Source organism: Panthera onca, chromosome E3 (genome assembly GCF_046562875.1).
Source record: "Panthera onca isolate mPanOnc1 chromosome E3, mPanOnc1 haplotype 2, whole genome shotgun sequence".
Taxonomy (NCBI): domain Eukaryota; kingdom Metazoa; phylum Chordata; class Mammalia; order Carnivora; family Felidae; genus Panthera; species Panthera onca.
Window position 1 is genome coordinate 37,360,499 of NC_138354.1, and position 23,903 is coordinate 37,384,401.

At 43.8% G+C, this 23,903-nt stretch overlaps 1 protein-coding gene and 1 long non-coding RNA gene across 20 annotated transcripts in view; one reads left to right on the forward strand and one right to left on the reverse strand.

Annotated features, from left to right (window-relative positions):
* Nucleotides 1-23,903, reverse strand: part of RBFOX1 (RNA binding fox-1 homolog 1) — a 2,063,692-nt gene that overhangs the window by 1,890,132 nt on the left and 149,657 nt on the right. The gene's annotated exons all lie outside the window — the stretch shown is intronic.
* LOC132689038 (uncharacterized) lies at nucleotides 11,427-13,075 on the forward strand. The gene is made up of 2 exons (XR_009614799.2): nucleotides 11,427-11,991; nucleotides 12,366-13,075. It is a non-coding gene; the product is annotated as an uncharacterized LOC132689038 (long non-coding RNA).

Sequence of the window (23,903 nt, forward strand, 5' to 3'; positions counted from 1 at the left end):
GATAAACTTCTGCTGTTGTAAGGCACCCAGTTTATGAACATTTTTCCCAGCAGCAGAGCACTGACAGAGCTGCCCAAGAGAAAAGGAACCAGCAAGATTGGACAGGCCAACTGCCAGACATGCCTGCATATCTAACACGGTCTGGCAGTTCCCCAGGGACTCAAGAGCCCAGGCTGCCCATTCCAGGAGTCCCATGTCATACGGAAATGGCCAGGCCCTTGAACACAGTCTTTCATTCATTGGCTGGGACCAACCTGAGAAGAGCAGGACAGCTCAAGTGCAGAGGTGGGACTGAGAACCTAACAGCTGGGGGCTGTCATCTACCCACACAGGGCAGGGTGGGTTCTGCATCTGCCTTAGCATGGACACAGGGAGAATGGGACCAAAGTTCCACCCCATTCTTAAATCCCCGCCTCCCAGTGTATAACCCCCAACATGAAAGGAATCACCAGTCCCAGCACCTGGCTGCCTCATTCAGTCACCCATTCACTCCACCACGGTTGCCTGTGGGCCTGCTGAGCTCCCACGCTATGCTCAGTTAACTGGTGATCCTGTGTGAGCCCAGAGCAGCTCCTGACCCCTAGGACCTGCATGCTAGTTGAGGCGACACAGCAGGCTGAAAGGTGCTACAGGTGAGGCTGGAGGGACAGGTGGGCAGAGTATCAAAGACAGCTTGGAATCCACGGTCATCAGGAGCCTGGAGTTTTTCAACTGCAAAGGGAAGTCACTGGACATGAGAGCAGGGAGGGATGGAGCCACCCTGATACTCATATGGAGAATGATTCAGAGCCAGAGTCAAAATAGCCTATCAGTTAGGATGCTTCTGTGGTTCCTGCAAAAGGTCAGGGAAGTGGTCACAGAGAAAAGGTGACAGACTCAAGAAATATTGTGGAGATACAATCAAGGGAACATCTAGTGTGTCACAGGGGTATTTGTGTTGGGGGTAGTGGGGCCAGGAAAGTGTCATTATCCCAGGTTTCCTGACTTCCATTTCTGGTGGACAGTGATGCAGATTAGTGATCTGGGAAAGATATGGGGAAGATCAGGACTGGGGAGGAAGAAGAACTGGGAGAGATCAAGAAAGTGTTTGATAGACATGTGACATGTGAGATGTCCATGAGATATCCATTTAGAGTGGATAAGAACAGAAAAAAGTAGCAGAACATTTGAGATTAAGATGAAGGGTTGGAACTGAAGTATAAAATTGGGGATTGGAGAGACCTTACCAGTTGGTCTGGCAAAGTGAAAAGACTTATTTCTCCGAGGTCGAATCTACTGCACAGAGATATGATGAAGTGTTGGGTAAGCTGTATCTGCCATGCCCGAGGAATAGGCAGCAGGTAGTCACAGGTGCAGATAAGGGCCTTGACACACAAGACAAGGGTCATACCTGGAGACCCAGGGCTGTATCTGGCCTAAACTCCAATGCATGCCCACATGTGGCCTTTGAGCACAGTGGCACAACAGATCATAGGACATTACTGCCTGCATGTGGGAATCTAGTCATCACAAAAAGATGTTGACCAGGACGATCTAAGCAATCCATCAAGAGATCAGGACACAGTCAGCACCAGGCCCTTCCTGGCTCTTCAGACATAAACCATATGGGATACATTACCTGAGCCAAGAGTACTTTGGAATATGGAAACATCCTAATGGAAGGGAAAGAGCATGGGATAGTAAAAGCCAGGTGGTCCTGGCTTCTATCACCAGACCATGAGATCTATTAGCACAGTGATTGTATCTGCCTTGTACACTATATTCCCAGACCTGGCCACACAAGGTACCCATCAGGATCTCACTAAAAGCCAGTAACATGGATGGGTAGGTGGACAGATCTAAATTCTATCATGTTCCTTTGTTGTTAGGAATAAGAACAGTCAAATTTAAAATTCTTAAATCCCATGGGTCTATTTTGATCCACACCAGCTTGAAAACACCTCCTTCAAGAAGCAGTAGAGAAACACAGTTAACAATGTGAGTCATATTGCCCGTGATAGCCCCACCAAGGCCATGAGGCCTTGTGTATGTCACCTAACTTGTTTGAAACTCAGTTCTGAACTGTTTAAGCTATAACGACAATCATACCTGTTTAATTGGTCTCTAACAACTAAATGAGATCATAGATATTCTACGTACATTTCCCAGAAAAATGGCAAATAACAAGTTTGTGAATAAATTACACGTTCCCACTCCTCCTCTTGCCCCTCTCCTCCTACCATCAGACATCTCTTCTGACTGTGCTGCGTGCTGCCCTGCCCTCCTGGCCATACCTCCCATCTGCAGGCCCCCATGGCCTCTCACCTTTTGCCTTATTCCTGTGGGCTCTCATAAATCATCAGTGACATGGAAAACAACAACACAGTTAGCACATGCTGGGCTAATTGTGCTAAAGCCTTCATAATCCAACTTCAAGTAAGAGCATCTAGTACTTAATTTTTAAAATGTAATATATATTTAATGCAATATTAATATTTAACTCACTTAATGCAATATTTAATTTGATATCTAATGCAAATAAAAATAGTAAACAGATTTATTAATGATTTACACAAGTGCTTGCCTATTCTGTCTTTAAGGTGTTTTTCTGTCTAGAGGACAATCTTCTACCCCCCAGAAAGCAAATGCAGGAGGATTTTAGAGCTGGTTCTTGTAAGTGGGTCAGAGTTGTCATCTTTAAGTGGGCTTGACCAAGAAGCAGCAGCCATGGATGTCATTTACTCATATAATTAATGAGGGCATATTATGTGCTATGCACTGGGCTAAGATGTAATGACAAGAGAGAAGCCGCCCTATTCTCCCAGAGCTCACCATCCAAGGAGAAGATAAAATTCTGCAACAAGTAACATAAGTACTAGAAAGAAAACCCTACAGTACCCACACTAAACACTAGCAGGGTACCTAACCCAGAATTGCAGGGTATGTGTGTGTAGGGGGCAGGGGGGTGATCAGGAAGACTTCTTGGAGGAAGCAATATGTGAACTGAGGTAACTTAAAGGAGAGGAAGGGCCTTCCAGGCAGAGAGAAGAACTGATACAAGGCTGCTAGGGACATCACCTCCAAAATTCGTGTATGAAAGCCCTAATCCCCAAAGTGATGGTTTGAGGAGGTGGGACCTTCAGGAGGTAATTAGATCAAAGTAGAGCCTTGTCAGTGGCATTAGTGCTCTTAAGACAAGAGAGGACAGAAATGATCTATTTCTTCACCATGTGAGGGCACAAGAGGGTGAACATCTTCAAGAGAACTCTTACCAGGCACAGGGTCAGCTATGCCTTCTTCTTGGGCTTCCAGCCTTCAGCAATGTGAGAAGTAAAGGTCTGTTGTTTAAGCTGCCCGGTCTATGATGTTGTTAGAACATCCCACCCTGACTAAGCCCCAAGAGATGGGGTTGAGCCAGAGACCAGAGTAGTTCTTAATTGCTGGAGAACAGAAGGATCTTAGGGCAAGGCTGGGCTTCATGAGCCCCAAGAAGGGGTTTGGACGTTTTTCCAAGGATAATGAGATTTAGCCGCTTAAATGACATGACGAAGGCTGCGTTTTGGAATGAATACCATGGCTGGAAGGCAGTTCCACAGCTAGCATCTACTCAAGAGATCAAGAGAAGGGAGATGTCAATGGGAACAGGACAGAAAATGGGCAGCTTCAGGAAATACATGGGACACTGGACAGGAGTTGGTGACTGTGTGTGGCAAGTAACAAACGGAACAAAGATAACATGTAGGTTTTTAACAATTGGGGGGGTGCAGTAAATACCTGATGTGAGTCACCAATGTCATTGTTATTCTAACTCATTACTGATGATGTCTTGGTGCCACCCTCAGGGATTCAACGTAATAAATCTATTTATACTTCACAATACAACATTTCAACTCTGTTCCCAAAAACAAACATAACCCATCAAAGGTTCAAAGTGTGATGACAAAGTGGGTTTAACTTGGTTTCTTCTGACATGAGCCAAATGATCCAACACAATGTTGAGATAATCCACTATTGTTGGGCATTTACGTTAAGTCAAGTATAGCACAGACATGCAACTGAGCATTATACAACCATCAGAAATCAGGCTCCAATGTTGTATTTAATGACATGGAGAAAAAAATGGGCTTAATGCAATGTATATCTTTTTTTCTTAAACTTCAGTGTTCATAAAATAATCTCAACACATTTTTAAAGAATAAAATATGTCACAATATTAACTTTTTTAAATTTTATTTATTCTTTTATATTTTTCCACATTTTCTATTTTTTTCATCATGTGCATGTATTGCTATGGTATTCATAACATTAAAAAGCAAACAAAAACCCATTAGTTTCAGTTTATTTAAAACAATACCTAATAAAAACACAAAGTTTTGGACCAATGCTATGAACTGTCCTCCTTAACTTCAGGGACATAGTCCAAGGCTAATTATCTTCCAAGATCAACAGTTTTTATTTCAAGAACTTATTTCTCAAGACCAGGGCTCTCTCGCCAAGCAACCTTCACCCAGTATCTCTCTTCTTGACCATTATCCTGGCCATACCACCATCTTTCTATCATCCCATTAAGAGAATGAACAAAGAGAATTTAAGTGAATACCAAAGGACTGCCTCTCTAGGTTGCTGAAAATCTTATGTATGGAGAATAAATATAATGGACCTTCATCTGTGGGAGAAGAGGATCCAGTTGAGTGAAACATTACAGAAATCCAAGGGAGAGAAGAGAAATGTTGAGAACTTATCTAGTCATCTTGGATAAGGATGATAGAGTCCTCAATTTTTTTCCCCAAGGCCTGTTTCTTGTGGAGGTTATAAAAACCTGATCCGAAAATACCTAACACTCCTCCCATCAAGAGGTATCCCTTCCCTTGAATCTGGATGGGCTCATGACTTGCTTCAACCAACACAGTATGGCACAAATAATTTTATGTGATTTTTGAAGCCTTATCATAGGAGGTCCTACAACCTCTGAGGGTATTGGATAATTCACTCTCCGCACTCCCTCTTGACATGGTTCCTTTAAAAACCCAGTCTTCATGTAGTGAGAAGCCCAAGCCACACAGCCAAGTTCCATGGAGGCCCTCTGTTCTCAAATTCTAGCCAAGCCCGACTTTTGGGTCATCCAACCTAGGCACCAATTAGGTTAGTGAAGAAGTCTCCAGTTAGTGGTGCTGGTCTCAAGGTGTATAAGTCATCCCAGCCATCTGAGTCTCCCTAACTAAGGCCCCACACATTAGAGGGCAAGACAAGCTACGTCCCATCCACATTCCCAACCCACAGAATATACAAGCACGGTTAAATCATCATTGTATTGTGTTAAGTTTGGGGTGATTTATCACACTAACGAAAACAAAAGCTTGTTCCTAAAAGTGGGATGTTAATCAGAACTGAAACACACAGCATTCATTTGGGGACAGTGTGACAGGCCTCAAGGCAACAGTTGGTGAGGGCAAGAAGAAACCTAATATTGGAAGCTAAAGAAAAAAATTCCTGGTTATGTAGTGGAAGAAACTTTGACTACACTGTTTCCTGCAGTAATGCAGAAAGTAGGAAATATACTGGATAAGCTCAATGTTGCATCTAAGATTTCCAGACAGTGTTGAAGGTGCCACCTGGCTTCTTCTAGCCACCTAGAATAAATTGGGCAAGAACAGAGCTCAATTAAAGAATAAATATAAAGGGCCCAGGGCACTCTTTCCAGCCATCAAAGGCTATTCAAAGAAAGGGCACACATGAATTCTAGGTTGTTATCAGAACACTATGCCTGCCTCGGAGTAAAGATGAAGTCAGTAGTGTGACTGAAAATCCATTTGTTAAAACTGAAGATTTAAGGTGGTGCCTCCTAGACCACTTCAGTCAAACGAAATTCCTTGTGAGGATCTTAAGGAGGCACCCAAGAACAATAGGTTTCCCAAGGATATTAGAAATACTATCCCACAGAAGCCACATGGAGCCCAAGCATAGAAGGACTTATCTCCAAGAGATTTATAGGTATGGCTGTGGTCCAAAGAAATCAATAATGAACTGACACATAAGAAATCCACAAAGTTCTTAAAGTAATTATACCAGCTTGGACTAAAAGGACTAAAAGGAACCAAGACAGTACTAATAAAAAGAGTCCTTTGTGGGCTCCTGGGTAGCTCAGTTGTTAAGCTTGAGACTCTTGATTTATGCTCAGATCATGATCTCAGGGCCATGGGATGCAGCCACGAATCAGGCTCACACTGATAGCAAGGAGGCTGATTAAGATATTTTCCCTCTCTCCCTTTCTCCCTCCCTCTGCCCCTCGCCTGCACGCTCTCTGAAAATATACATTAAAATAAGAGTCTAGGGATCCCCAAACTTCTATGGAAAGAAAGCAAGTTGACAGGATATAGACTTTCTTACAGGGAGTACAGTGGACAGTGGTGACTCCAAGGTCAGAACCAAGATCTCAGAGTTAGAACCAAAAGCCGCAAAACTCATTCCCTAATGATTTGGACCCTAATCAAGAGATGGGCATCTTATGCCAAACTAGATTTCAAAATTACCATAGGCCACTGACTGCTATGGTTTTCCCTTTTTTGAATGGGAATTTCTATCACAGTTATCTTATGTCTGTCTAATCACTGCATGTTAACTGCTGGGGGGTGGGGTGCAGATAACTTACATCTTTAGTTCACAGATCTTCACAGGTTCTAGAGAACCTGTACCCAAGGGACCAAACTTGAGGATCCTCATCCATACGTAGACCTTAAATAAGGTTTACGAGATCCTTGGCCTCAAGCCAAGCGTGATGGTGTAATGGGAGATACTTTTGGCAGGTGAAGGTCTGGGAAGAGTCAAGCACATTTTTCAGGTGGGAAAAATGCAAATAATTTGCAGCTAGAGTACACACTGTGTTGGTTTTAGAAACACTGCCCCAAATCCTTTAACACCCTTTCTATTGCAATATGGAAGCCATCTCTCCCAGATTTCCCGTCTACTGGCCCACCATGCAGACTTTAGACTTGCCAGCCTCCATAGCTGGGTGAGCCAATTCCTTAAAATAAACGTCTTCATATATACATACACATGCTATTGTTTGTGGGCAGTTTAAGTCCAAAAGGTTTCTGCTAAAGAATTCCCTCATGTTCAGGGCAGGTCATTAGTTCTATTCATGTCTTCAGTTGATTGATGTCTTCAACTCCACATTATGGAGAGCAATCTGCTTCACTCAATCTCCACGGATTTAAAAGTGCATCTCCAAAAACACCCTCACAAGAATACTCACTATTATGTTTGACTGCATATCCAGGCACCATGCCCCAGCCAGGTAGACACACAAAATTAACAAGCACACCAATCCGAATTTCTGATCCATAGATTCACTTGAATGTAGTAAAATAATTGTTTTTTGTTTCTAAGTTTAGGGTGGATTGTTCTAGAGCACTGCAACATTAGGACTCCTCCAAAAACATGAATGACTTTGGCTAGGCACCTCCATATCTGAAATGCTACAAGAGCACATCCACTCAGTGATAATACTGCACTTCACCTTGAGTCAGCAAAGACAAGAAATAAAATCCAAACTTCAAACAAAAGCCAAACTCCTCACGCAGGATGATATGATTTGGCTTCAGCCCACTTCTCTAGCCTCTCCCTCTACTTCATTCATCCCTGATAGAACACATCAAACTCTTTTCCTTCTCTTTAGCTAGAATGTTCTTCCCCCACTTTCATACATGGGAACTAAGTTTAAACATTATCTTCTTCCCGGACCCCCACCCTATCTAAGGAACCCCCCAATGAGTAAAGATAAAACATAATCTTCCTCCATCTGCATGAGAAGTTAACATTCAGTTAAATTCCTAGCAATGTCTTCCTGGTTAACTCATTAGGTGGGATATAAATTCTATTAGTAGGGCAACATTGCCTATGGTACAAATGACCTTTCACTGGTACTTTGCATCCAGCCTAGGAAAAAATATGAATGGACTACAAGTACCCAAAGGGACGCCATACTTTGGACATCATTACTCTGTAGTAAGAGGAAAGCCCTGCCCATGGCATTGTGATGAGTGATACTGGCCCCTGTGAAATATGCAGCTTCTCAGCCAGGTTAGGCCCACACCTGCCCCAGGTGGAGTCCTCTCCTTGTGGGGACTGCTGAAGAGGAGAAATGCCTATTAGCAATTTAGATGTGGGAGGCAGAAAAATAGAGGAATATAGAGTGACCGCGATATTGACACTTGGGAGACTAAGCCCATGGCAGTCAAGTTAACCTGGAGAGGGACCCGCAGGCCATGATAGGTTGGGGGTGGTAGAGATCGGGAGTTTGATCTTGGACTTCCCAGCAGAAATGTCAACCAGACAGTTGCAGCATGGAGATAGGCAAGATGGTGTCAGCACATATGGGGATAATCAGAAGCTATGGGTACCAGTGAGCCCATCCAGAAACCATGCAAAGTGAAATTTTTAAGGGCCAGAGATAAAACCCAGGTAGTGTAATATAGAAAAAAGCTAAATAGAGGAGCTAAAAGGGAGCCTATGTGGAGTTGAGACACAATCAGAGAAGATGCAGATCTTTGAAACCTCAGGACACTGTGCTCGTGCCTCTATCATACAATTGATTTCTTACTTAAATAATAGTCCTTTCTATTTGGATATAATCTCTCTTGAGTTCTTTCCCATCCTTGAGTCCTATCAAGTCCTGCACATAGTAGGCTCTCAGTAGCCTGCCCAGATCTCAACCACCCCAGGATGGGGGTGGGGACAGGGAATCACTAATTAGTTTCAATCCAGACTAATTGCTTTTCTAAACTCTCATATAAATCTGACTTTTAATAGGTTCTGAGAATCAATGTTTCATTATTTTTTGCCGCAGCGGAGTTTATCCCTGTTGATGGGTCATTACAAATCATCACTCTCCGAGAGGTCCCCTTTCTATGTCTCATTTCCTGATCTTTCAGCAGGGTATCTTTGTTCTTGCGAGTGAGGAGAAAAATTAAATGGGTCTTGGAAATTAACAACCAGGACCAATCAGGCCAAAAGAAGAGGCACTCTGATTCTCTCAAGGAGCCCACTCCAGGCAGAATCCATATTGCTCAAAAGGAATCCACCATGGAAGCCTTTATTCAGGGCACCATACTGGTATTTTCAGTACATATCTGTCACTCACTGAGTGCTCACTACGTATCAGGTACCAACCAAGCAGTTTACGTGTGACTTCACTTCATCATCACAGCAATGCTAACGCTTACAGACTATCATCAGCCCCATTTTCCAGAAGAGCACATCGAGACTCAGAGAAGTCAAGGATCTTGCCCAGGTCATAGGGGCTACCTTGAGGCACAAATCTGCCTGGAAACTTGTATACACTCAAGCAAAACAGGCCACCACGCATATCTGGTGTGTACATCCAGCTCTGGGTCACTGGGTCCCTGAAAGAGGCTGCCTATAAGCTAGAGGGGTCCCAGGACACCCTCTGCCCTAAGCCCCAAATGTCACCATAGAGTAATTATAGTGGCTAAGTTTCCTCCTGACTCTGACCTCAGCAACAATCCCTTCTCTTCCCCTTTGCACTGAGATTGCTCTGTAGGACCCTTTGTGTAGGTCCAAGCTAAACAGTACACCCCCAAGAACAAAGACATGAGGCTCAGATTCTCAGTGCACCATCAATGTCTTTTTCAGCCACAGTGCACCCCTAACAGTCACCTGGTTTTACCAGAGCAAGGTATGAGCATGAAGGAACCATCAGAAGGAGGGCTCCAAGCCAACTCAGATTCTCTTGGGTCTCTATGTTCTAAGAAGATATCCATGAGCAATACGCCCATGTCACCGAAACCCTTGGCAGATCTCTGCTGGTGCTATTGGTGCAACCAGGATCCAGGGTTTGGGGCTTGTCTCTCATGACCTCACTTACACATTTCTTCATGGGCCAGAGTGTTAAGAAAAAGACACGCCAGAGGTTGTAACGTCCACAGGCTGGGAACCCAAGATGAGCAAGTTTAAACCCTGCCTGTGAGACCTTGCACAACAGAATTATAGCTCCTGTCGCCTCAGAAGGGAGGACCTAGTGTGTGGAAGGCACTTATTTATCCCAGCGCCCAGCATACAGTGAGAACTCAGCAAGTGTCAGCTGCTATTGTCATTATCTTTACAAAGCTAGTTGCAAATAAAGAGCTCTGCATAGCTGTAGGTAAACTGGGAGGGTAGATGCACAAAGCCTGGGGGTGGTACATGAACTTCCACATTTCCAGTTCACTATTCGACTATGTAAAGAGTATGGGGCAGACTTGAGCCCGAATCCTGACCACATCCCTTTGCATCCTGGATAAGTTACTTAAACCTCTCTGAGCCTCATGGAGGTCGGGGTCTAGAGTGAGAAAAAGATTCTCAACCACACAAGTAAGTGTACAAACAGAGATTTGTCCTACTCTAAAGAAAAACAGGATTCTGAGAGAGCAAAGTGACAAAGCAAGCTGCATTTCAATGCAGGGACAAGGGGCAGCAGTGGGGGATGAAACTTCCCTAAGGAAACAAAGAGGAGAAGAAGTCCATGAGGTAGTGGCATGTGCAAAGGCCCTGTGGTGGAAAGAAAGTCTGGTTACAGTACCCAAAGTGTCTGTAGCAGAGAGACGAAGGCAGGGGGCAGACCCTGCTGACTTTAGCAATAGAGGTCCTAGAGGGCAGGGATTTCTATCTGCTCTACTCCCTTGATTTATCCCACATGCTTAGAACAATGCCAGTCACATAGTTGGTTCTCAAAAAATATTTACTAAACTTACAAAATGTGAGCTCATACAGTTTATTATTAGCACATCAGTCACTTAGGGGTGGATGCACCTTACATTGAGCCCTGGTACCTTGTGGGTCATGCCAGAAGGAGGATCTAGGACTCTACATTTTTTTTAAATGTTTATTTGAGAGCGAGCGCGAGCGCGAGAGCGAGCGCGAGCGCGAGCGAGCAGAGCAGGAGCAGAGAGAGGGGGTGACACAGAACTTGAAGCAGGCTCCAGGCTCTGAGCTGTCAGCAAAGAGCCCAACATGGGGCATGAACCCACGAACACTGAGATCATGACCTGAGCTGAAGTCAGACGCTTAACCGACTAAGCCACCCAGGCATTGCTAGGACTCTAGATTTTCAATAGCCATGAAAGGCTGCTGCCCTCAGACACCTACATGCTACATTTCCACATGATCTTTACTCCAGTCTCCTAAGCCAGAGACACACAAAAAACACACATGTGCCATGGCAGGGCTTAAGAAGTGAGAGAATTTCTTTGTGTAATAATTTTCAGAGAAATTCTATGCTTAACAGCCCACATAGGAGTGATGTTTGTTTACCAGCTGTTCATTATATTTCAATGAACAGCATAATTTGGGGTAAAATGTCCCAAATATAGCTAATTCTGGTTCTTTGCCTCTAGAATGCACAGGGCATTCTTCTTCTCTGTGACCCAGTTAAGAGAGAGTGGGGTTCTGGAATGGCTTAGAGTAGAACAACTTTGAGACCCTCAACAGGAATCCACAAAAGATAGAAAAATGATGTGTCTAACTTGATCATCCCTCAGAATTGAAGAAATGGGGCCTTCCTTCACAGCTCTCAGGAAAATACGCTGTTCCCCTGCACCTCAAGCACTCTCAACTTAGGAACCTGATGTCAAGAGCACAGCTAGCCTATTGTCCAGGAAGTGACCTCCAGCACACACTCACTTCCCCTGGACACCATGGCATCACCACCAGCCTCAACTCATTGGATCCAGGGAAATAACGGACTCAGAGGGTCCACTGGCTGATTGGTCACCAATCAGAAGCAGTCTACACAGAATGAGTGGGAAGAGCGGCATGCACATGAACCGAAAAGTCACGTGAAGGGTGTGGCAGCTACTTTGGCCATGCACCCCCACTCCATGCCAGACATAGAAGAGACTGAGCAGTGAGCAAGCCACATGGCTACCCATACAAAGAAAAGGGAGAGGATAACACCAATGTACTGAGAGCAGCTGATCAAAGACCACAAAACCCAGGGGGAAAAAGGGCAAAGAGAAGGTAAGTAACAGGCCTAAGGTCACACAACTTCTAAGTGGCCAAGCCAGCATTTGAACCCAAGCCCAACTCTAAGCTCTGAGTTCATGCACTGCTCTTAGCATGGGGCGGGGGGTGGGGATGGGGGGTGGCGGGGAACGACTGTTCAGAGGAGGAGGAGGGATTGTCAGTATGAAAAGAGAAGGTCCTGAAAGCAGAGACCAGTCAAGAGCCTCATTCTGCATCATCTGTGTTGCTGATGTTTCTTTTGTTAGGGTTTAGCCTTTATTGAGTGCTTTTAAGTGCCTGGAAATTGGCCAAAGTTTCACTCATACCAGTTATCCTATTAACCCTCCACAAGAGGTCTATGCAGGACTTATTATTAATCCATGTTGCAGATGATGAAACTACTGCCTAGTGGAGCCAGACTGAGTCCAGGTCTGTGTGTCGCCAAAGACCACATGGCTGTCTGACGAATGCCTTCTCCACCACGCCAAGCCCAGCAGTGGGCTGGAAAGGCATCTTGGCCAAGGGGATGGAGAGAAGAGACCCAAATGACATTTCTAAAGTGCCAGCTCACCCAGCAGACCATTTGGGGGGACAACCAGCATCACCTGATAGGCTAAAGAGGTGAAACCTTCCACATTAAAGAAGGTCGAGGACAAAAAAGGGAAGTAAGGTTTCTAGTGAGCACTTCTGAGCTGAAGCATTTCCTGTTTTTCTTACCACCTTCCATCCATATCCCTTTTCATATTTTCTGAGTGTTTCAAGGCAACTGCACCCTCTCTGATGTTTTGCCAACAGAAACCAGCAACCAGATCATTGTCCCTTTACCTGACAAATATCTCCACTTAGTTGTCAGTTACTCAACTTCCATTGTCCCCTTGATGCAATTCATCAGTTGGAATAGTTGATTCCATGGCAAAATCTGTGTCTTCATTCCCCATTAATGTCTTATAAAGGCGAAGTACAATCCTGGCATCTCCAAGTGGGTCTTGCCCAGAGTAAGAATTCACTTTCAAAACCCTTTATATCCATCAGCAAAAATCAATGTGATTGTTAAAGGGTCTTTTACTTGTTAGGGCAATAAAGATTCTTCAAGCTAAAAGTTGTTTTTACTCCCCACATTCCCACTCAAGGCTTACCTGTTTTTTCCTTAAAAAAAGAAGAAGAGGAGGAGGAGGAGGAGGAAGAAGAAAAAGAAAAGTCAAAACTGACCTGGAGGATAGAGGTTTTATTTTGCAGATGACAGAACTTCCCTTGTTTAAAAGCAATTTAGCATCTACTACTGGTCAGACTGTTCCTCATTAAATAGTTGCAAAAATTTTAATGGAAATGATCCAAATTAGCAGAGTTAAATGGATAAACACCAGTCATCCTGTAAATCTGAATATGAATAACAGGGTGCTGAGTTACAGACAGTCCCACCAGGGTGACTAAGATGATCCTGCAGAAACTGAAGGGTGGGGGCAGGGCAGAACATGTCTCCCTGCCAGGAAATCCAGAATTTAAGGAAATGCTGTGGTAAGTATTCAAGACAGCTGAATTAATTTCTTCTTCTCAGTTCTTGCACTGATCCAACAAAAACGGACTGCCTACCAAGTATTAGATACAATGATGGTCCTAGGGTCGGCCATAAATAAGACACAGGATTCTCACCCTCAGGAACTTACAGTCAGTGGAGATACACGCAGCCAAGGGAAGGTGTGGGATATAATGAGCATGTGTAACATGGGCTCACAGAACCAGGGGAGGAGAAGCCAGAGGCTGGGGGCTCTTCCTTCCATCAAATACCACATCCTCTTGGTTCTCACTCCTAAATAGCTCTCAAATGAGTCCCCTTCCATGACACCTCCCCTGCTGTCAATCTACTCTGAACTTCCACGTCATTATAACTGGCACTATTATAACAGCTTCCTAAAGACTCTCCTGTAATCTATCCTGGTTCCCTCCCACATCCCCTCCACCCCATCACCCCACCCAACATAGCTTCCAGAGTAACTCAGAGGGGTCTATGAAGTGATCATCCACTCCCCTGATAAAGCCCACCAGAAGAGGAGGAGGATGGTGGAGGAGGATGGTGGAGGAGGATGGTGGAGGAGGATGGTGGAGGAGGATGGTGGAGGAGGATGGTGGAGGAGGATGGTGGAGGAGGATGGTGGAGGAGGATGGTGGAGGAGGATGGTGGAGGAGGATGGTGGAGGAGGATGGTGGAGGAGGATGGTGGAGGAGGATGGTGGAGGAGGATGGTGGAGGAGGATGGTGGAGGAGGATGGTGGAGGAGGATGGTGGAGGAGGATGGTGGAGGAGGATGGTGGAGGAGGATGGTGGAGGAGGATGGTGGAGGAGGATGGTGGAGGAGGATGGTGGAGGAGGATGGTGGAGGAGGATGGTGGAGGAGGATGGTGGAGGAGGATGGTGGAGGAGGATGGTGGAGGAGGATGGTGGAGGAGGATGGTGGAGGAGGATGGTGGAGGAGGATGGTGGAGGAGGATGGTGGAGGAGGATGGTGGAGGAGGATGGTGGAGGAGGATGGTGGAGGACAGAGTGTTGCTTCCCCCAGAGCTAGCCCCCTGTGTTGTTCTAACCTTCCTAGCCTGTGACCTTAGGCATCATCAACTTCACTTTTCTCAGCCAGAAAAAGGAGGGCTACTCATAGCACAGGTTGAACCAAACAGAAGTGTCAATATTCATCTCTCTTTGACCTACAAGAATGGCAATTCCATATGGTTGGACCTAATGCCTCCATCATGGGGCACTTGTGACAGGAGAGGAGGTTACCAAAGCACCTGGCACACAGGGGAGCTCTATGAACAGTGGGGTCTTCATACTTCCTGATTCCTTCTGCTCCTTAGTCCTTCTTGCTTTGCAAAAACTCCCTCTGGCCATTTTATGCAGCCAGGCTGCTAGCTCCATAGACATCTGGCCATGAAACCCTGCAACATCTGGGTTTGGGGGTGGGGACCAGGTACCCTCCTTTGCCCCCTGTTACAGCCCATCAGTGGAACGATCTTTATTTCTGGCCAGTTCTGCAGAGCTGATGTCTGCCTAGCACAGAGGAAAATTGTTTCTGCCACATCCTCCAATAAGAATGATTTTCTTCATGCTCCGTTTGTCTACAACTGTCTTTCTGATCATTCTTACTGTTAGCACATGGTCTACATACTTGAAATTCAGCCAGAGGAACTGGGTGAAATTTATGATCCGCTGACTACTGAACCTCTGAGCTATCAGATTTGAATATAAATGTTGGAATGAGGTCATCAGGATCAACAGGTAGCAAGATAGCCAATCTAGAGATTTGTCATGCCAGAAATCCATACTTTAATCTGCTACCAATTAAAAACATTGATCAGACAACCGATGTTAATTAATAGAACACAGAAATGTTTCCAGCCTTTTATTTTGAGATTATAATTTTTGATGGAGTTTCAAATGCCTCACTGTTACTATTAACGTCAGCACTTTGCCAATAATGCTTTACTCAAACAGAACAATTCATTAGTGCTAAAACCGATTTACTGGAATGGGCTGAAAATCACCTTGGTTTTCTCTATTAATGTATTACAAGATGAAATATTTCATGAGTCGCTGGTTGACATGCTTGACACTTCCTCTCATACTGCTTAGCTCATTCAAGGTGGAAAATCTCCGTTCAGTAAATGAGGTGCCAGGGACGAAGAAAAAAGTCTCTTAAAATGGTTTACTGTCCTTCAAAATAGAGACCATCCCCATCTGTATTTTCTAAGGAAAGTATCTCTTACAAGATAATCCTCAAGATAAATGAAATCATAAAGGAAAATGCTTTAGATGGTGCCTAACCAAGAGTTAGCATGAAATAAATGTTAGCTGTTAGCTGGGGAGTCATGAAGACTAGAGCAGTTAAGATCACAGACTGCAGGTCCCATGAAGCACACCCATCCCTGTGCCATCTTAAAGACCCAATGTTTAGAGCAGAGCTCTCTAAAAACTAGTTGGGTTCTCCCCTGTCAAGTCTAAAATGGACATTATTATTTTAGTTTCCTAAGGATGCCCTAACAAGTTACCACAGACTCAGCGTCTTATAACAATAGAAAGTTACTTTTGTACAGGTGTGGAAGCCAGAGGTTCAAAATCAAGGCCTGCAGGCTCTAGGGGAAGATCTCCCTGCCTTTTCTAGCTCTGGCTACAACAACCCCATCTCTGTGTGTCATCTCCTTATAAGGACACTAGTCACTGGTTTTAAGGCCTACCCTAAATCTAGGATGATTTCATCTCAAAATCCTTAACTCATTTTATCCGCCAACACCCTATGTCCAAAGAAGGTCATGTTCCAGGGTTCCAGATCAGTAAGAATCAGGGTTAGGGGAGGCAATATTCAATGGTGTATAGGGGTTAATGATACTAGTACCTGCTTTCTAAGACAGTTATGAGGATTAAACAAGAAAATCGCACATAAGGTGCCTGGCCAGGAGTTGGCACATAGTAGGGCTTCGTAAAAGGAGCTAGAAATAGACTCAAGTACTCTAATTTATACTTACCCAAACCATTTGGATTTAAAGAGCTTCACATTCTCCTGGAAGCACAGCTGTCCTCCCTTCCCCTGGTTACCTGGTTTTTCTCTTCCCACTGCCAAGCCCAGTTTGGGTCATTTATCACAATACTTTGCTGACTCATCTCATCCGAACATCATGCAATTCTCCCCCAAAGCCACCAGAGGGGGCTTTCCTACATGCAGAAAAAATCCCTTTTCCCTGGGGAAGCAAGCATTCCTTCTCGGCTTCCCAGACCTCTCTTGGCCTCATGGTCTTGCCTTGCCTCCAGCCCCACCTCCAATCATGCTGAATGGCTTGCAATTCCTTTAACATGTAGTGTCCCTTTGCAAGGTTATTCTGGCTAGACAGAACACCCTTTCACACTCTCCTTCTGAATGTGATCCCACTAAGTCATGCTCTACTTTCCAGTCTTAAGTAAGGCACTGCCTCTTCCAAGAAGACTTCCTGATTTGAGCCTCCAGGTCTGAGTTAAGTGTCTTATTGTGTATTGCCTTGCTACCTCCATCAAAGCCCTTTTCTTTCTCCCTTTCTGCTCTTCACCACCCCCTCAACTGCTTGATTACATGTCTATCTCCTTGGCCATAGGGAGAATTTTTAAGGTCAAGGATGGCATCTTCCTCACCAGTGTACCCCCCAACACCAAACCTAGAGCGAGGCCCATTGTAGTAAACCCAACAAACAAAGCAATCAATGAATGAGTCCTCACAGCTCTACCTACAAAAATCTGATCAATAGGACATCAGAACGACACATGAGACCCACTAAGTGATTTTCTTGTGGCTCTGGGCACAGCCAGACAGCATTGTTCTAGGCTGGAAGAATGGCCCAAGTCAAGGCTCCATGATCCTAGAATCAGATCAGACCTTAATTTTCATGTTCAATGTTCAATTTCATGTTCAATGTAGCTTCTCCAGAAGCTACATCTATACAAGCATACACCCATACGTAAGGAACAAAGCTTGCTTCTTAGGAGTATGACAAAGTCAGGAAAATGTAGTTCACACACACAGGTGTGTGACCTTTGACTTCCAGGAGAATGTGAAGCTCTTTAAAACCAAATGGTTTGGGGAAGTATAAATTAGAGTACTTGTGTCTTTTTCTAGCTCCTTTTACCAATGCCTGCACTTGAAGTCATCCCTACCCCCTACAACCACCCAACTAAATTGTGTAACACATACATTCAACTTCCTTGAAAGGAGATCCATTTGTCATGTGATTCCTGGCCAGGTAGAGCACAGCCTCCAGCCAATCTTGCTGCTAAATCATTATCTCCAGAATTTCACAGGAATACAATATTGACTGTTTACCCAGAGCCATGGAGAGTTCCAATCTGGCCTCAGCCAAAAAGCTCCTAGAAAAATTGAACCATTGTACATTCTCCAAACTCTCTTGCGAGTAAAAAAAAAAAAAAAAAAAAAAAAAAAAAAAAAAACCTAGAGACCCTAGTTGTTTTAGGCTGAGGCTAATATAACTCAAAATTTTTTCAGCTAAAAAAGATAATCTTTATCTCTGTAGCTTTATCTCTGTTCTCCAGCATTACAGTGTTGGCAAGAATTCTTTCTAAAGCACTGGCTTAGGTTGAGAGTCAGGGATCCTCAAAGGAACTCACACAGGAGATGATGGGGAGGGGATTTTGTGGATTAAACAATCAAGAACCAAGACCCCAGAATTATGAGTGCTGTGGGAGACCCGAATCCTACAGCAGTGTGAATAGTTACTGCATTTCCACGGTGCAGCACAGTTTTCAAGTGGTCTTATTATATGTTATTCCACTGATATAGCCAAACTTACATCTAACACGACATTCATTCCAGGAGGATAAATCATTCTGAATTTTTTATCATCTCCCCATATTATTCAGCTGATTTAAATACTATCAAATGGTGGTAATGGCCAAACTAATATCTTTAGCTCTGGCATTTATCCTGAACTGCATAATAGTATTTCCAGCTGCCAGCTTGACATCTCCACTTGAATACTTACTCAGATCAGACCAATCTAAACCAAACTCCAAATTTCAATCTCATCCCCTTTCCATCCCTTTAAATGGCACCACTATCCACCCAGTCACTCAAGCCAAAACCTCAGAAACATCCTTTTCTGTTTTCTTATTCCTCATGTCCAATCCATCATCAAGTCTCACAAGTTGGCATCTACCTCCAGGATACATACCCTGGTCCGTTCTCTTCATCCACCCAACCCCAACCACTATCACCTCCCAACAGAACTGCCACAGACAGCTCCTAACTGAGTACTCCGCACCTTAAGTTCCCCCATCAACCATTCTCTACGCAGGTACCAAAACAATTCTTGTAAAAGTATAAACCATACCATGTCACTTCCCTGCTTAGAAGTGATTGTGCATTCCATGTAAAATCAAGTCCAACTTCTTGACTATAGCTTCCATGGGTCCCTGACTGCCTTTCCAAGATCATGTGAGCTCATTGTCAGCTCCTGATGCACTGACCTGGCTGCATTGGCCAGGCCCTGGCCTCCCAGCCCTTCCCAGAGCTAGCCCCTTCCCAACCTGCAAGTGAACTCAATGTTGCTGCCTCAAAGAGCCTCCCCTGATCACCTATCCAAAGCAGGATTACTACGTATTTCCACAGGTCCCTAACGCATCATTCTGTTTACTTCACAATATATAGTCCAACTGCAAGTTAACATGTTCACTCACTGATTACTTCATTATCATCTTCCCATCCACACTCCTACAGGAGTATTATTATTCTGACCACATCCCACTGGCCCTGTTGAGGAGGGAGGGACCCCTGTACTCTATAGTACAAAATGAATCAACACATGACACCAAGCATTAGACAGGAGAGATAGCCAGCAGTTATCAGCCACACATACTCACAGCTCCAGGGAGGAGGACACTGCTTGCCACAGAGGGCCACTCGGTGTTGCAGTTAGAGTGAACCAGCAGGGCTGTGGGCCATAGGCTTTATGGTAAGAGTGGGTGTGGGGTGGCCCCTGGTTCCTGCAGGAGGAGGTGACTGGCTCTTTTGAGTAATTTCTCAGTCTGGCAGGGAACTGAAGCCTGTTCAGTTGAGGACCAGGTGGAGGGTGGCTGGTCAGGGAACTAGCTGTGTGGGGACCGTTTCCTGCGGAGTAGGGGCACATCCAAAGAGAGCAGAAAGGATTCATGGTCAGGCCGTTGGGGCCCTGTGAGACCCAAGATGTCAAGGCAGCACTTGAAATTCGAAGCTTCACAACATACTTGTCCTGTGGCCTATGTCCAGTGCCTGGAACATAACAGGTCCTCAATAAATAGTTGACAATTTCCCTCTTTCCCACTGTTGGCTTGACCATTTAGACACCCCCACAACTCAGAAAGTAACACAGGTGACTGGAGGGGTATTGTGTGTGACTCCATTTCCTTAATGTTTTTCTCCTGCCTCATCACCCAACCAGCTCTGTTTCTTCAGGACTCCCTATGGGTTGGGAGTATAGTATTCACTGAGGAAAAGATCAAGGCAATGTTTTAAACTACAAATGTACAAATGTCAGGACAAGTGACTCTTCTATCCAAGTAATTGTTTAGCTTTTTCATTTTTCATCTGAACTATTTTACTCAAAGGTGTCCCTGTACCTTTACAACCTGGTCAGACCCTTTCTTTCTGATGCACCCATTTGCATTACAGGAAAAGCATACTTGCAAATGTCATGTTCAATAGCCAATGAACAATGATATGTCTTAATTAGAGCTTCTAATGTATATTTCAATGATTCTTCCAATATTTATTTTTAATACGAAAAAAGGGCCTACTCATTAAAGATGTGAAAAATAAAGAGAAGAAAGAATAGTGCTCATAGGCCCATCATCCATTCCCTTTTGATTTTTTCCTTAGGCACAATTATTTTCAATATAGCCAGATTTGTACTATGTATCTACAACATTGTGTCTTATTTTTAGTCAATACCATAGTACCACTCTTTTTGTGTTATAGCATACTGTTTGAGAATAATTTTTAATGACTACACAAATCACAAAAATTGGATATACTTTAAGTGTCTGAGCTATTCACCTATTGTTGAATATTTACGTGGTTTCTAATTCAGATTGTTTGCAATATCATAATGGCACCAACCACATTTTTATTCTTAAAAGTTTTTTGATACTTAGGATGATTTTTTTAAGTTTATTTACCTTGAGAGAGAGAGAGAGCGAGCACACAAGCAGAGAGGTTCAGAGAGATAGAGAATCCCAAGCAGGCTCCACACTGTCAGCACGGAGGCCATTGAGAGGCTTGAACTCATGAACTGAGACTAACGTCAAATACATCATTAAGACTTTTGACCTGTAACATCAAGTTGTTTCCCAAAGAGATGTGGCAAATTATCTTTAAAAAAACAAAAAACAAAAAAAACTGGTCTGCTTTTAAGCAGAGTGACATCAACTCAACTTTGGTGTTATCTATTCTGTTATGTATTTCCTGACGTAATTCAAGAGAATCTTTCAGCACTTTCCCTTTCATTTCTTTCCTGTGATGTTCCCACCCCTGAATTTCCATGTATCACCACAGAACTCTCAGCCAATGCATTTTCCTGCTATCATTTATACAAGTTCACAATTTGGTCATGTGATATAGCCAAGGTGAGTCTACAACTCTGGATATCAGGATTAACCCATCAGAGTGCCTTTGCCTTGCAGCCTCTAGACAGGTCACAGTAAATAACAGCCCCTCCCGCCAGCAGGGGAGGCAGGTATATATCAAGGGCAGGAAACTCAACGTGGAAGAAAAGACTCTGGAGATTGACTTGCCCTAGGATGAAATTAAAAATTCAGTTCAAAGAGTTTAAGTGATCCGAAAGAATATTTTCTTCTGGTATTTCAAATATAGCCCTGTCTTGGATGCAAAAAAGATGAGTTCTGAGGATTCCTTTATCTCTTCAAAAGAAGCACTTCTTAATAATGTGACCTAAAAGCAAAGAGCTTAGAGAAGCCCAGGCATTGTATGAATGTAAATCATTTGACTACGCACAGTGATAGATTTCTGGGCCGGAGTCTTCTGTGGCCCCTGATCCTACAAAACCAGTACCCATACCTTGAAACCAAGGACGACAAATGACCAAATGGCTCATCTGTCCTTGTCATCGATGAAGAAAAAGCAGCATGGGCCTGCCTAAGTCACAAGCCACAGTGATGCTCCTAGGAAAGAACCCAAAGCTTGAGCTGTCTCTCCGGAGGACCAGGAGGGAGTGAAGTCACAGTCTGCACGTGGCACTCCATCTGGCAATGCCCCCTCCCCTCCCTGACTGCTTGCACTGGAGCAGTTTTATCTGATAAGCTTTTTAGTCTGTTCCCCACTTTAACTTGAACCCTTAAAAACTTTCCTATGAGGGGCAGTCTAGAACTTTGTGCCACAAGTCTTCGAAGAATTCCAATTTCTAAGGAAATCAACCAAGGTATGTACCCAGAATGAAGCACAAGGATTGTGCGCTGGAACTCCACTTAGTTGAGAATCACAGAATCAAAAATGGAGATGTGACTAAATCATATATAACCATCCATACATTGGAATGTTAATGTCATCTCTAAAAATTAGTTGACAGTATTTAGTGGTATGGAAAAAGGTAATAAAGCAATTATGTAATTGCTTTGGCCATAGAAAAACATTGGATACTTCAATATGGCAGCTTGAGGACATGTTTCAGTGAAACAATAATAAACAGGGAGACTATGATGATGCTAAGAACTGGAAAGAATGGGATGGTCTTCCTGGATCCTACCTATATTCACCTGGCAGTGATGAAGTTCACCTGAAAACTGAAATTAGAAAGGTGTTTGCTTAAGAAATTGACCTATCTTGGGGCCCCTAAATCAGTTAGGCATCTGACTTAGGCTCAGGTCATGATCTCACAGTTTGTGGTTTTGAGCACCATGTTAGGTTCTGTGCTAACAGCTCAGAGCCTGAAGCCTGCTTGAGATTCTTTGTGTCCCTCTCTCTCTGCCCCTCCCCTGCTCAAGCTCTGTCTCTCTCTCTCTCTCAAAATAAACTTAAAAAAAAAAAAAAAAAGAAAAGAAATGGATCCATTTTCCAAAAGGAGATCCAACACTTCTCTCTCTGCCCCTCCCCTGCTCAAGCTCTGTCTCTCTCAAAATAAATAAACTTAAAAAAAAAAAGAAAAGAAATCGATCCATCTTCCCAAGGGAGATCCAACACTTCTAGGGTGGTGTTCCCATCCTTTACAATAGCCCTACTCACATTGGCATTGGGGGAAGTATTAACCTGCTTGCCTGCCAGCTCCACTCCCACACATGCTAAAGAAAAACCCACCAGATGACACACAATAACCCCACCCCCACAATCAGCCCTCCAATTAAAAGGTTTGAGGTCTAATGGATAAACAGATCCACACTCAGCAGAGGAAACCCACACCTGTATCTGTGTTTATCAGTTTAGTCTTCCCTTCATAAATATGGATGGATGACCAAGGATCACCAGGCATCTGAAGAACACCAAGAGAAGCAAGGGGCTGAACCACAAGGGTAGAAGTGAACAAGAGGCCACAAAAGAAATACATAATCAGAGACATTTCCTTCTCTTGAGACCAACTGCATTATTTGTTCTACAATACATATCATTAACTGCTTTTTCATTTAAAACAAAGATTAATCTACAGATAAAGCTTAGATGACAAGGACAGTTACAGGAGAAAATGGAAATGTTATAAGCCTTGAGAATGTAGTTAACAGCAGATGCAGAGATGGAAAGAAGTAGTAGGACTCTAATTTTTTCATCTTATTTAGTGATCAGGACATATTCCGTAAAGGAAATGAAAAATAGAGGCTTAAGATTACTTAAAGGTATAAAGGTAACCAAGAGAATAGCTAACATTACAGAAAAAACTACCAAATATCATAAGGGGAAAGTGTTACTGCAAATGAGGTAAATTCTTTATTTGCCAATAGATATTTATCTCTTAGAGTCAATATTGAGTTAGCAGATACAGCTTTTAAAAATGATAACCAATAAATAAGGATATTAGTACATGAGCTAGAGTTAAGGGGCGGTAGTCATCAGAACTTCACACAAAAATTGCTTCAAGTAGATACCTCTGGTATGTGGGTTTGAGGCTGGGAGTGCACAGGAAGTTTTATTTCTAAAGCAACATACTCCATACCCCTTGATTTGCATAGCATGCATGTGTTTTACGTTTATAACTATTTTGTTTTTAAAAATGGGGCTATCACTGTCAGGACATACATCAAAGGGTCTCAGGCTGTCTGCAATTAGAGTCAGCTGGGAGTTTTGCAAAGCTCTGATGCCTGAACCCCCCTGCCCAAGCTCCCAGCTGAGATTTCTGATTGGATTGCTCTGGGTAGACCCAGAATGCATTAGTAAAATGCTCCCCCAGGTGACTCCCATGTGCTACCAGGGCTGGGAACCACCA